Source organism: Oryctolagus cuniculus, chromosome 19 (genome assembly GCF_964237555.1).
Source record: "Oryctolagus cuniculus chromosome 19, mOryCun1.1, whole genome shotgun sequence".
Taxonomy (NCBI): domain Eukaryota; kingdom Metazoa; phylum Chordata; class Mammalia; order Lagomorpha; family Leporidae; genus Oryctolagus; species Oryctolagus cuniculus.
In genome coordinates this window covers 54,621,426-54,632,999 of record NC_091450.1, presented here as the reverse complement: position 1 = coordinate 54,632,999, position 11,574 = coordinate 54,621,426, and the positions used below count along the sequence as shown (strand labels likewise).

General features: G+C 44.9%; 1 long non-coding RNA gene across 1 annotated transcript; it reads right to left on the bottom strand.

Moving 5' to 3' along the window:
- Nucleotides 1–8,073: 8,073 nt before the first annotated feature.
- Nucleotides 8,074–10,327, bottom strand: LOC127488828 (uncharacterized). The gene is made up of 4 exons (XR_011384517.1): nt 10,167–10,327; nt 9,233–9,415; nt 8,477–8,622; nt 8,074–8,310 (listed from the first exon to the last, which is right to left on the bottom strand). It is a non-coding gene; the product is annotated as an uncharacterized lncRNA (long non-coding RNA).
- Between the last annotated feature and the right edge of the window lie 1,247 nt (nt 10,328–11,574).

Here is an 11,574-nt window from a genome sequence, read left to right as displayed (position 1 = left end):
AAGCATGGAGTGAGAATCCATAGTGACACCCACATTGGACATGGTAGATCTCCTCTGTTGTCGGCATGACATAGATTATGATCATGCCTGTTCATGTAATCCACACCTCACCTTCTCTACCAACTTGTCCAAATGGCCAGGTTTAGCCCCCATTGGGTAAAACCCTCACTCATGCTGGGGCATGAACATAAATGATCTGTGCTAACCTCCATGTGATCATGGAGCCCTTTGCAATGACCCCACCCCAAGCAATCAGGGAGCTCTAAGCTACTGGCCGCAGACACAGTGATTGCCCAGAGACCCGGCTACATCTTATTTCCTGTGGTACAGTCATAGAATTCCCAAAGTGACTGTGCACAGGCCCCTGCATAGTCACAGGGCTCATAGGATCCCCTCTGCCCCATGAGCTTGCCCTGTCCACAGAGAGAGCAGACTCATTTCCAGATCCACTGGGTGCTCTGACAGTTTGAGCCCCAGAGTTGAGATAGGTTGAGAGGAAGGGGACACGTCACAACCTTAGGTTAGTGCCCAGCCTCCTGTCAACCCTCCTAGCCAGACTCAGTATCCCTGAGGAACAGTGATTTTTCCTTCTGGTAGGACCCTGATTGTGTGAGAGCCACTGCAGCCTCTACTTGCCAATTCCATGCCCATGGATCCTCTGAATTCATCTGTTGAAATGTTGCTCTGTCCTCCCCACTGTGGATCCCAGGCTCCTAGATTCCCCATCTTGCTTGTATTTCAAATGCCTCTCCCCAGGTATGTGCTGGGGCCACTGTTTCTAAGACACTGCAGTCACCTTCCCTTTGGCACAAAGCACTCTCTGACCCCTGCTCAGTAACTTGCTCCTCCAGTCTGAATCCTGTCGTGTGAGACACATGTCTTTCACCAAACTTCATTGCATGCATGATGCTGGCAGGCCCAACCTCAGGGAAAGGGGCCTCCCAGGAAGGTGAGAAACCAACCAGTGAACAAAGGCATCTGCTACAGGGGCAAGTGCTCTGCAAAGGACAACTGCACATAAGTGAGCTCACAGCAGCTCTCATCTCTGAGCCAACCTTACCCGGGAGACACTGGTAATGTTGGAGACATTTTTGGTCAACCTAGGGAATGGATGCTACTGGCATCTGGTAGGTAGAAGAGGCCCAAGGTACTTCTCACTATCCCATGATGCACAGGATGGTCTGCACAGCAAAGAATGAGCCAGTCCTGAATAGCAGAGATGTGGTAGGAAGCAGGCACAGGGACACACAGGGCAGAGTGGTGACTGCTGACCTAGAGGCAGAGAAATACCCAGAGGGAACAGTTGCTTGGGCCTGTACAGTGTGAAGGAGCCACAATTGCCCAAGGCTTGGGGCCAGTGGAGTGCAGAATAAGCACTGGGGCAGTCAGGCTGGCCTGGGAACAAAGATCACAGTTGTGGCCCTCAAGGTGGTCACAGGGAAGGTTGGAAGGCTGAGGAAGATCAGAACCCAGCAGTTGAAGGATGGGTTCTAGATTTCCAGGCAACTCCAATAGAGGAGCCCTGGATGGTTGAGACAGGAGCACATGAGCCCAAGTGATACTCAGAAGACATCAGACTGTGTTGGAACAAGGCTATTAGGTGGGGGCCAGGGAGAAGTGAGGTTCCATGTGATCATTCCTGCAGATGTCTTTGGAGGGACAGATTGATGGTGACATGGATCAGGCCCAACAAGTTGGTGGGCTATGCTTAGAGGTATGGAGGGCATACATATGGGCCCCAGAGGATAACCAGGCTCTGGTTCCTCCCCAGGGTGACAGATGGGAATGCAAAGGAAGACACAAAAGGTTGCCCACTGGGGAGCAAGGCTAGAGGAGCAGTGGAGACCCCTGGCACCCCCAGGCCAGATTGCATGGCTCCTGGGGTCCTGCACAGGTGGAAAGCCACCTTATGAATAACATCAGGAACAATGAATGTGGACCTTGCTGAAAACTGAGGACAGGGAGGCCTTGCTGTGGCCTAAAGGTGGAGGGATGGGGAGCTCTGCTTTGATTTGAATGGCCCTTTCAGTGACTCCTGAAAAGAATGAGGCTGGCTGTCGCTATAGGGTAGTGCTACCTCAGGGCACAGATAATTTGTGTTTGGTGCCACCCAGATTTAGGGCTCTGTATGATCATTGTGGTTTTCAACCTGAGCTCTGGGGAAGTTCTGTGCCAGCCATGTGCCCAAGGAATAGGGCATGGTGGGTATGTTGCCTGGGCACTCAGCATCAGTTGACTGTTTCGGTGCTTGGGAATCCCCAGGGCTGTGTACCCATGGGATCTTGGTTTCTCATAGACCCAGCAGGACACCTTGGGACCAGTTGTGCCTCACAGAGTTTTAGCCTGGAGTAGGGAAGGAAGCAGCTCTGGTTGGCTTTTTCTGAGCCCTCACTGGATAGGCAACTGCAGACTGAGCATCCTTTATCCAGAATGCTTGGAGCCAAAAAATGTTTCAGATTTTTTAGGTGATTTTGTGAATTTTGCATATGCATAAGAAGATATGGGAATGGAACCCAAGAGTAAACATAAAATTCATTTATGTCTAATAAAGACCTTATATACACAGCCTGAGATTAATGTACATTATTTTCAGTGTGTTTGTGTTTTTTTAGATAGGGGCTGCTTGTTTTATTTTTAATAAGGATCTATCTATCTATTGTTATCTTAGGACTGCCATCAGTGAGTTTCTGTTGACACACAGGGAACTTTTAACCAGCCCCTGAAGTGCATCATTTAAGGCCTTTCTGGATGTCCCAAATATTGAGAGCCTGTTTACTGTCATTGCTAGGAAGTTTATCCCTAGGAAGTATTGAAATATCAAAGGGATCACATAAATAAGACCAGTGTCTACTACTAATAATTGATAGAATTAAAAAGGAGAGAATGACCCAACATGGGAAGCAGGATACACAGCAGACTCATAGAATGGCAAATGCCCTAAACAATACTCTGGCCTCAGAATCAGTCCTTAAGGCATTTGGATCTGGCTAAAAAGCCCATGAGAGTTTCTCAGGCATGGAAAGCCAAGACTCTGGGGGCAAAATAAATAAATAAATAAATAAATAAATAAATCTAAATGAAAGATCTCTGTGAGTGAGTTCCAGTGGAAAGAATGGGCCATCAAAGATGGAGGGTACCTTTCTCTGAAGGGAGGAGAGAACTTCCACTTTGATTATGGCCTTGTCTAAATAAGGTTGGAGTTTGTGAATTCAAGAGGCTTCCATAGCCTTGGCAGCTCATGACAAGAGCCTTGGGTAATTACTGACATCATAAATAAGAGTTTCAGTTGTTTCTCTTTTTCTTTTCTTTATTTTTTTTTAAATTTTTTGCCAGGCAGAGTTAGACAGTGAGAGCGATAGACAGAGAGAGAGTTATAGACAGTGAGAGAGAGACAGAGAAAGGTCTTCCTTCTGTTGGCTCACTCCCCTAATGGCCACCATGGCCGGCGCTGTGCAGATCTGAAGCCAGGAGCTAGGTACTTCCTCCGGTCTCCCATGTGGGTGCAGGGACCCAAACACTTGGGCCATCCTCTGCTGCCCTCCCAGGCCACAGCAGAGAGCTGGACTGGAAGAGGGGCAACCGGAACAGAATCCGGTGCCCCAACCAGGGCTAGAACCCCAGGTGCTGGCGCTGCAGGTGGAGGATTAGCCAAGTGAGCCATGGCGCTGGCCACGAGTTTCAATTGTTAACAACAGGAGTCACTGTGTACTTACTCCCCATGTAGGATCTCTGTCCTTAATGTGTTGCACTATGAGAATTAACAGTAAAATTAGTCTTCAAACAGTACTTTATACTTTGTGTGTCTGTGTGAGTGGAAAGTGCTCAAAACTTTCATTAGTACATACTGTTGATCTTCTGTATATAAAGAAATTAAAAATGAATCTTAATGAAGAATGGGATGGGAGAGGGAATAGGAAACAGACTGATTTGTGTGTTGGAGGGTGGCTATGGGGAGAAAAACCGCTATAATCCAAAAGTTGTGCTTTTGATATTTATATTTATTAAATAAAATTTTTCTTAAAAAAAGAAATGTATATTTGGGGGCCAGCGCTGTGGTGCAGTGGGTTAAAGCCCTGGCCTGAAGTGCCGACATCCCATATGGGCACCAGTTCTAGTCCCAGCTGCTCCTCTTCTTATCTAGCTCTCTGCTATGGGCATGGAATGCAATAAAATTGGCCCAAGTTCTTGGGCCCCTGCACCCATGTGGGAGACTGGGAAGAATCTCCTGGCTCCTGGCTTCAGCTCAGCACAGCTCCAGGCATTGCAGCCATCTGGGGAGTGAACCAGCAGATGGAAGACCACTCTCTCTGTCTCTACCTCCCTCTGTGATACTGTCTTTCAAATAAATAAAACACATCTTTAAAAAATGTGTATCTAGAATACATTTCAGAGTGGTGAAAGCTAGCATAAATCTCAGAAAAATTGTAGTGCCAGGATTCTGCTATGCAGCTTGTGACCAGCTATGGTAGTAGCCATGTTACTGATAGAGTCTGTTGACCATTTTCCAGTAAGGGCAGAAGTCCCACTGACCCCAAAAGGAGCATCTGCCATGTTTGTAGTCCCACCTACCTGATGCCAGGTATGGTTTCTAGACAACACAACCTACTTTACTAGGCTGCCCCCACCAGATAATACCAGAAATTGGCAGGTGAAAAGACACTCTAACATGTCCAATTTAAATCCAAATCCTGAGACAAATGCTGGACTGCCAAATGAAATCCATCTTTAGAAGCTAAAGAATTAAATTCCAGCTTCTCCTCCATTAAAAATTAGCATAAAAACATTACAAACCACCTAATGCCACTTATAAATCAGTATATGTTCACTAACTGGTCCACACTGTACCTACTTCTCTGGCCAAATCCCATTAACTCTTGCAGTTTGTCTTGGCCTCACCTCCCTTGGAACAACCAAAATTGGAAATACCAAAACCATCTATATTTGCATTTTAGGTGATCTTTCTAATCCATGAATTCTGAAAAGAGAGAGTCCCATCTACTGATTTACTCATGAAATGCCTGCAAGGCTAGGGTTGGGCCAAGCTGAAGCCACAAGAGTGGAACTCCATGCAAGTCTCCCACTAGGTGGCAGGAACTCAACTATTTGAGCTATCAACCTGCTGCCTCCCAGGGTCTGCTTTGGCAGGAAGCTGGTATTAGGAGCCAGAGCCAGGTATTGAACCCAGGCACTTTAAGTTGGATGCAGGTGTCTGCATGATTCAGCCAGACATCTGCTCTGAGTTTGAATATTTTTTGTCACTTCAAAAACTCATTCCCTTCAGAAGTCAGTCCTCATTGCCCCTCCCCTGCCTGTGCAGCCATTAGTTGACTTTCTGTTGCTGTGGATCTCTATTCTGTGGGTTTCACACAATTGGATCACATCCTGTATGGTGGATTGTATTTGTATTTTTTTACTTTGCTATTTTATTTATTATTTGTGTTTACTGAATTAAAACTGATTTTGATACATTGCTAATTATTAGAAGAAATGAAAAATCCTTTCCTCTTTTCCTTTGATTCCTTTAGCACAAATATGTGTACATAATTCCTCTTTCCAAAATTTTTAAAACATTTAGTTTTTATTTGATGGTCAGAGAAAGAGGTCTTCCATCATCTGGTTCACTCCCCAGATAACCATGATGCTGGGGGCTGTGCCAGGCTAAAGCTAGCAGCCTAACTCTCCATCTGGGTCTCCCATTTGATTGGCAGGGACCCACACATTTCAGCCATCTAGCATTACTTTCCCAGGTGCATTAGCAAGTAGTTGAATGGGAAGTAAAGCAGCTGGTATTTGAACTGGCACTTGGATATGGGATGCCAGCATTGCAAGCAGTGTTAGCTTGCTGTGCCGCAACATGTGCCCCATGTGTCTAGCATCATGTTTCTGAGTTCATCCATATCAGAGCAGACCAGAACTTCATTTGTTACTTCTTTAAAAATAAATAAATAAAAAAAAGTAACAAATGAAGTTCTGGTCTGCTCTGATATGGCAAATGACTGATACTAAGCCCTATTTGTTTTTCGAAGAGGGTGTTTTGCAGCCCCTTCTAAATTGTGTGTCTTCATTTCTGTGCTTCTAGCTATCCATTCTTCATGTTGGAGAATGTGAGCCTTGATACTGTTGACATTTGAGGCTGGCTCATTCTCTGATGATGGGGGTGGCCTGTGCATCATGTGGTATCTGAATAGCATCCTTGGCCTTGTCCCACTATGCCAAAAGCATCCCCTCTACTGTGATGCTCAGTAACATATCCAGATCCACTGGAGTCTGTGTCTGTGTGGGAAGACATGCCAGAGAGCTTTTTGGCTCATTTCCTTCATGAGCCCACAAAAAAAGGTCACAGGAATTCATACTGACAGGGCAACCACCTGCAAGCCAAGAGAAGGGGCCTGTGGCCAAAGAAGCTGCCTTGCTTGACCTAAGACTTGAAGCTTCCATAACTCTGAGACAAAGAACTATGCCCATCTTGGCGTTTTGCAGCAGGAACAGACTAACAGACCTGAGGGAGCTATGAAGAGCAAGAACCGATAGATCCCTGTCCTTCTAGAACATTAGAGCCAGTCTTTCTCTTGCCTGCCAGTATTAGTGCTCCAAAGCTGTCTGCAGTGCTCATTGCCAATAGCAGGGCTATTATAGATTGCAGGTGAAAAGTTGGAAAACACTCATTTTATTGAGCTGGTGTATTCAGAGTGGCTTGTACATTTTTAAATGGTTGTTAAAGTGCACATTTGGCCTAGTGGGTAAGAAGCTGGCTAAGGTGCATGCATCCCACATGATAGTGCTTAGACTTAATCTCTGGCTCCAGCTCCCGACTCTAGCTTCCTGTTAATGTTCACCCTGAAATTGGCAGTGATCTTCCAAGTCCTTGGACCCCTGTCACCCATGTGGGAGACCTGGATGGAGTTTGTGGTTCCTGGCTTTGGCCGGTGCCAGTTCTGACTGTTAGTGGCATTTGGAAAGTGAACTGCTCAGTGGGAGTTTTCTTTCTGTCTCTTCCTCAATCAAATAAATAAATAAACATTCTCAAAATTAGATGAGTATTTCATAATATACAGCATATGAAATTCAGGTGTGCCTATGTATAAAGTTTTATTGGAACATTGCTCACCCATTTCATTCTGTATTATCTGTGACTACATTCATGCTAGAGTGACATAGCTGAATACAGTCCTTGCTTGTTGAGGGTAATATTTCTTATATCCCCACAGATATCAAAATCCATGGGTGCTCAAATCCTTTTAAAAAATAGTGTAGTATTCACATAGAATCTATACCCATCCTTCAATATGTTCTAAGTCATCTCCAGATGACTTGTGATATCTAATAGGATATAAATTCTATGTGAATGAGCATTGTTCTGTATTGTTTAAGGAATCATGATAAGAAGGAGTCTGTTCAGTACAGATGCAAATAACATAGACCTGACTATGTGGCACCTGTCAGCTGCAGTGACACATTTTTCCCCGAGGACTTTGTGCCTATGTCTATGGAACCTGTAGATGGTCAGGGCTCATATTGTTTCTAGTTCTAACAGTGGCCTATGTAATATGGAGCTGGAAGTGTTTCCTGTCTTTTTCCAGAGAAAGCTTGCTAAACAACCCCAACCCCTTCCCTAGGAACAGATTTAAGCACCTTAATAAGTTTGACATTTGCAATCTGTTAAGTTGGCCCAACCTCTGTTCTCTGGACATCCTACCCCTGTCCATGTTATTCAGGTACACAGAAGGGCTGATCACTTCCTGTGTTTCCATCTCTCTCTCTCTCTCTCTCTCTCTCTCTCTCTCTCGCGTGCGCGCGCCTTCATACTCAGGCCTTGCTGATCCCTCCTCTCAGAATATCCTTTCTCATGACCCTGAGCCCACTACACTTTGTCCCATCCCTCTCTCCTCCTTGCTGGGTCCCCTGTCAAACTTGCCTGATGAGAAAAATGTGGATCTTGCCTCTCTAGGAAGAAGCTCTATGTTTTGTTCATTCCTGTTCAATTAGAGGTATACAGTACACACAACCTCTGAAGAATGAATAATGAGCTCCTGGATGATTTTAGATTTTTGCTTAATGAAGGTGAAGCTGTGCCCACACCCAATAGAGTTCTTTTCACTTTTATTGTCTCCCAGCTTGGGCATTAGGCTGTGTCTCATTGCCCCTGTGATGATAGCTGGTGCTCTTGCTGATGCGATGGCTCAGCCTTGCTGAGTTGTCCTTGGGCATTTGCTGGCACAGGTTCCTCATCAGCTTTCCTGTTCTTGTGTAGAGAAATGAACTTGACCTTTCTTCCTGTGGCACAGAAAGCCTGCTGATTGCTAAGTACTCCTGATGGTGCCAAGATGAGAAGAAAAAAAGTATAAGGTCAGGAATAATAGGACCCATTTCAATGAAAAGTTTTTTTTTTCCTCTTAAGTAAGCATTTTCTAGAGAGGAAATACCAGGCCAGAGAAGAGGGACAGTGGCTCTATTTCCTCCTTCCTCATTGTCTTACCTCTGTGGATTCTGCATTGATCCTCCTGCCCTGTGTCCAGGCAGTGTCAGAAGGTGTTAGTCCTCTCAGTGAGTGGAGCCCCAGGCTGGGGACCAGACATATGCTTTGGATGCAAGGATGTGCAGGCCATGAGCTGAATTCTGTGTCTAAAATCAGAGTGTGTTTATTTCAAAGTTGGAAAGAGCTTTCCATCCACTCCCCAATGTAACCAAGGGTTATGACCATGTGGGCAGAGGGCCTGAGCACTGAGTGTGCCTCAGAGGAGGGGACCTAAGCTGGACCAATAATTTTGGGGCCAGGAATAAGTAAAGGTTCAGACATGCATGTGGGGCAAGGTGCTATTAGGGTTACATCTACAGGGACTGGGCTGGGGAAGCAACCTGCAGGATGTCAGTTATAGGTCTTCCTGCCCCTCCTTCACCCTTTGTGTACTTGTTACTTTGAACTTGGGCATTATGTTTTGATCTTTGCCCCTCCAGAACTCAGCAGCTCCACCACATAAATTTACATACAGTGTTCATCTCCTAAGTGTTCTTGCATACAATGGGTGTCCCATACACACTTGAGGACACTGAGATGCTCAGGCCCTCTGCCCACATGGTCATAACAGCCTGATCTCAGGTCCCCTTCTATGCCTGCACTCTTGAGACCAAACATGGACAGAAGAAACCCTGGCTGTCATGCTACCATCAGGGAGCCCAGCTCCAGTGAACACATGCAGTCCTATTCTGTCCCCAGTCCTCTCCTGGACCTTACCCTCCTGTTTTTCCTCCCAGCTCCTGGGCCTGGTCTCCTCTTCAGTCTCATCTGGGGTCTTGCTTCACTGGGAAGACAGAGGGTCCTATCCTGCTCTGGCCCTGTGGACAGACCCCTCTGCTGGAATCAAAGGACCACTTGAGGTGTGATTCTAGAGGATGTGCAAGGCAGTTCTTCTTGTTCCTGTCATTGAGCAGTGAAATAATTGACCTCTTCAAATCAAACCAACAGATGCTGTAAACACTTAAAGGGCAAGCTCTGAGATCTGGGACCCTTTGTATCACTTCTTAGGAGGAGGTGCCAGGGTGTTCTCAGCCATCCCTGTTCCCAAACACCAGTGGGCCTGTAACTGTAGGGCCTTTCCCTAATGTGTGAGCTTTGCAGCACAGTGTGTGTGTGTGTGATTAGAGCCAACCATGATTGGTTGTTTCCAAGGTAAAAGGCTAGACCTCAAGAGAAGCATATAGGAGAGCACTGGGCATGTGAAGAAGCGTGGCCACAGGGAAGGGGCTGTTCCAGTGGGTTCTGCTGCAGATGAGCAGAATCCGGTCGAGCTCAATCAATACACTGTAATTACCACTTAGCCAGCAACAGTCTGTTGCATCCAGAGATGAAACCTTGCTAAGATGTAATTTTTATAGCACTCATTTTTAATTAAGCAAAGGTGATATGCTGAATAACTATTGAATGTCAAACAAAAAGCCTGTCTGATATTGCTTTTGAGAATTTCCACTCAGAAAAAAAGTGGGAGTTTTCACAATAGAAAGTTGTGATGGCACATAGAGACTGTTGATATTTCAGATACAGTTAGTGACATTTAAAAAAATTTAACTCATTCCTTTCCCTGCACCCAGCAGTACCTCATCTTATATAATTAGAGATACAGCAATCACAAATGACATTTTAACTTGTAAAATTGTGTGATGTTACTTACCATTTGGAAATACAGGAATAAGAACCTGGCCCCATTTCACCAGACATGAATTTCTAGTAGAGTAGTTGTTCTCTTAAGAGTTGGTGTCATGGTGTATATGAACAGTTCCTCCTGTCATCCCATCACTGGTCGCTACTAGCCAGTGGCCTGAATGTCTTATGTTGCTGTATTGGTCAGGATGTCTGCAGTTTACATTTAAAAACTGGTTTGTTGTGTCACAAGAGGTGACTAATGGTGCATACCTCTCTTTGTATCCTCTTCAGTGGGTTTCTCACATGTTCTTATTACTAACCCCTTCTCAACATATGTTTTGCAAATATTTACTCCCTTTCTGTTCTTGTCTCTTCACTCTAGTCATTGTATTCTTTACTATGTAGAAGCTTGTTAATTTGATGGAAGCACATTTGACTATTTGTTTTCTTTTCTGTGCTTTTGAGACCATTCAAATATACTGAAGCATTTCATATGCTTTCTTCTATTAGCTCATAGTTTCAGGACTTAGGTTTATATCTTGAACCATTTTAGGTTGATTTTTGTGTGTGTTGAGAGACAGGTCTAGCTTCATTCTTTTGCATATGGGTGTCCACTTTTCTCAATGGTATTTTATTGTGAAAACTATTTATTTTTCAATATGTATTTTTAGGACCTTGTTAAAGGTCACTTGGCTGTAGATATGTGGGTTTACTTCTATGTTCTCAATAATTGACTTTTTTACTAAATATTTTAAAAAATTAATTAATTTTGCTGTGGCCTGGGAGTACAGTGGAGGATGGCCCAAGTGCTTGGGCCCTGCACCCCATGGGAGACCAGGAGAAGCACCTGGCTCCTGCCATCGGATAATCGCAGTGCGCCGGCCATGGCAGCCATTGGAGGGTGAACCAACGGCAAAAGGAAGACCTTTCTCTCTGTCTCTCTCTCTCACTGTCCACTCTGCCTGTCAAAAAGAAAGAAAGAAAGAAAAAAGAAAAAAATTTAAATAATTTATTTGAAAGACAGTTTCAGCAGGGAGAGACAGAGGGAAGGGGAGAGAAAGGGATGGAGAGAGCAAGAGCTCTCTACTACTTACATAGCTAACACCACTTTAAATTTGAAGATATAATAAACACCTTTAACAGCCTGTCTTGCAAGAATTCAAGAGCCCAGAGGAGCAACAATAGGTCAGTTACATTCCCCAGCTGATTTAAGGAGCAAAGAGCTTCATTCAGGCTGTCCATGTGGGTATAGGGGTCCAAGCACTTGGGTAATCTTCTGTTACTTTTCTGGACACATTATCAGGGATCTGGATTGGAAGTGGAGCAGCTGGAATTTGAACTGGTGCCCATATGGAATTCTGTTGCTGCAGACAGTGGTTTAACCCTCTACACCACAGCATCAACCCCCAGGATAGACTTTGGTGTTTGTGTAGACT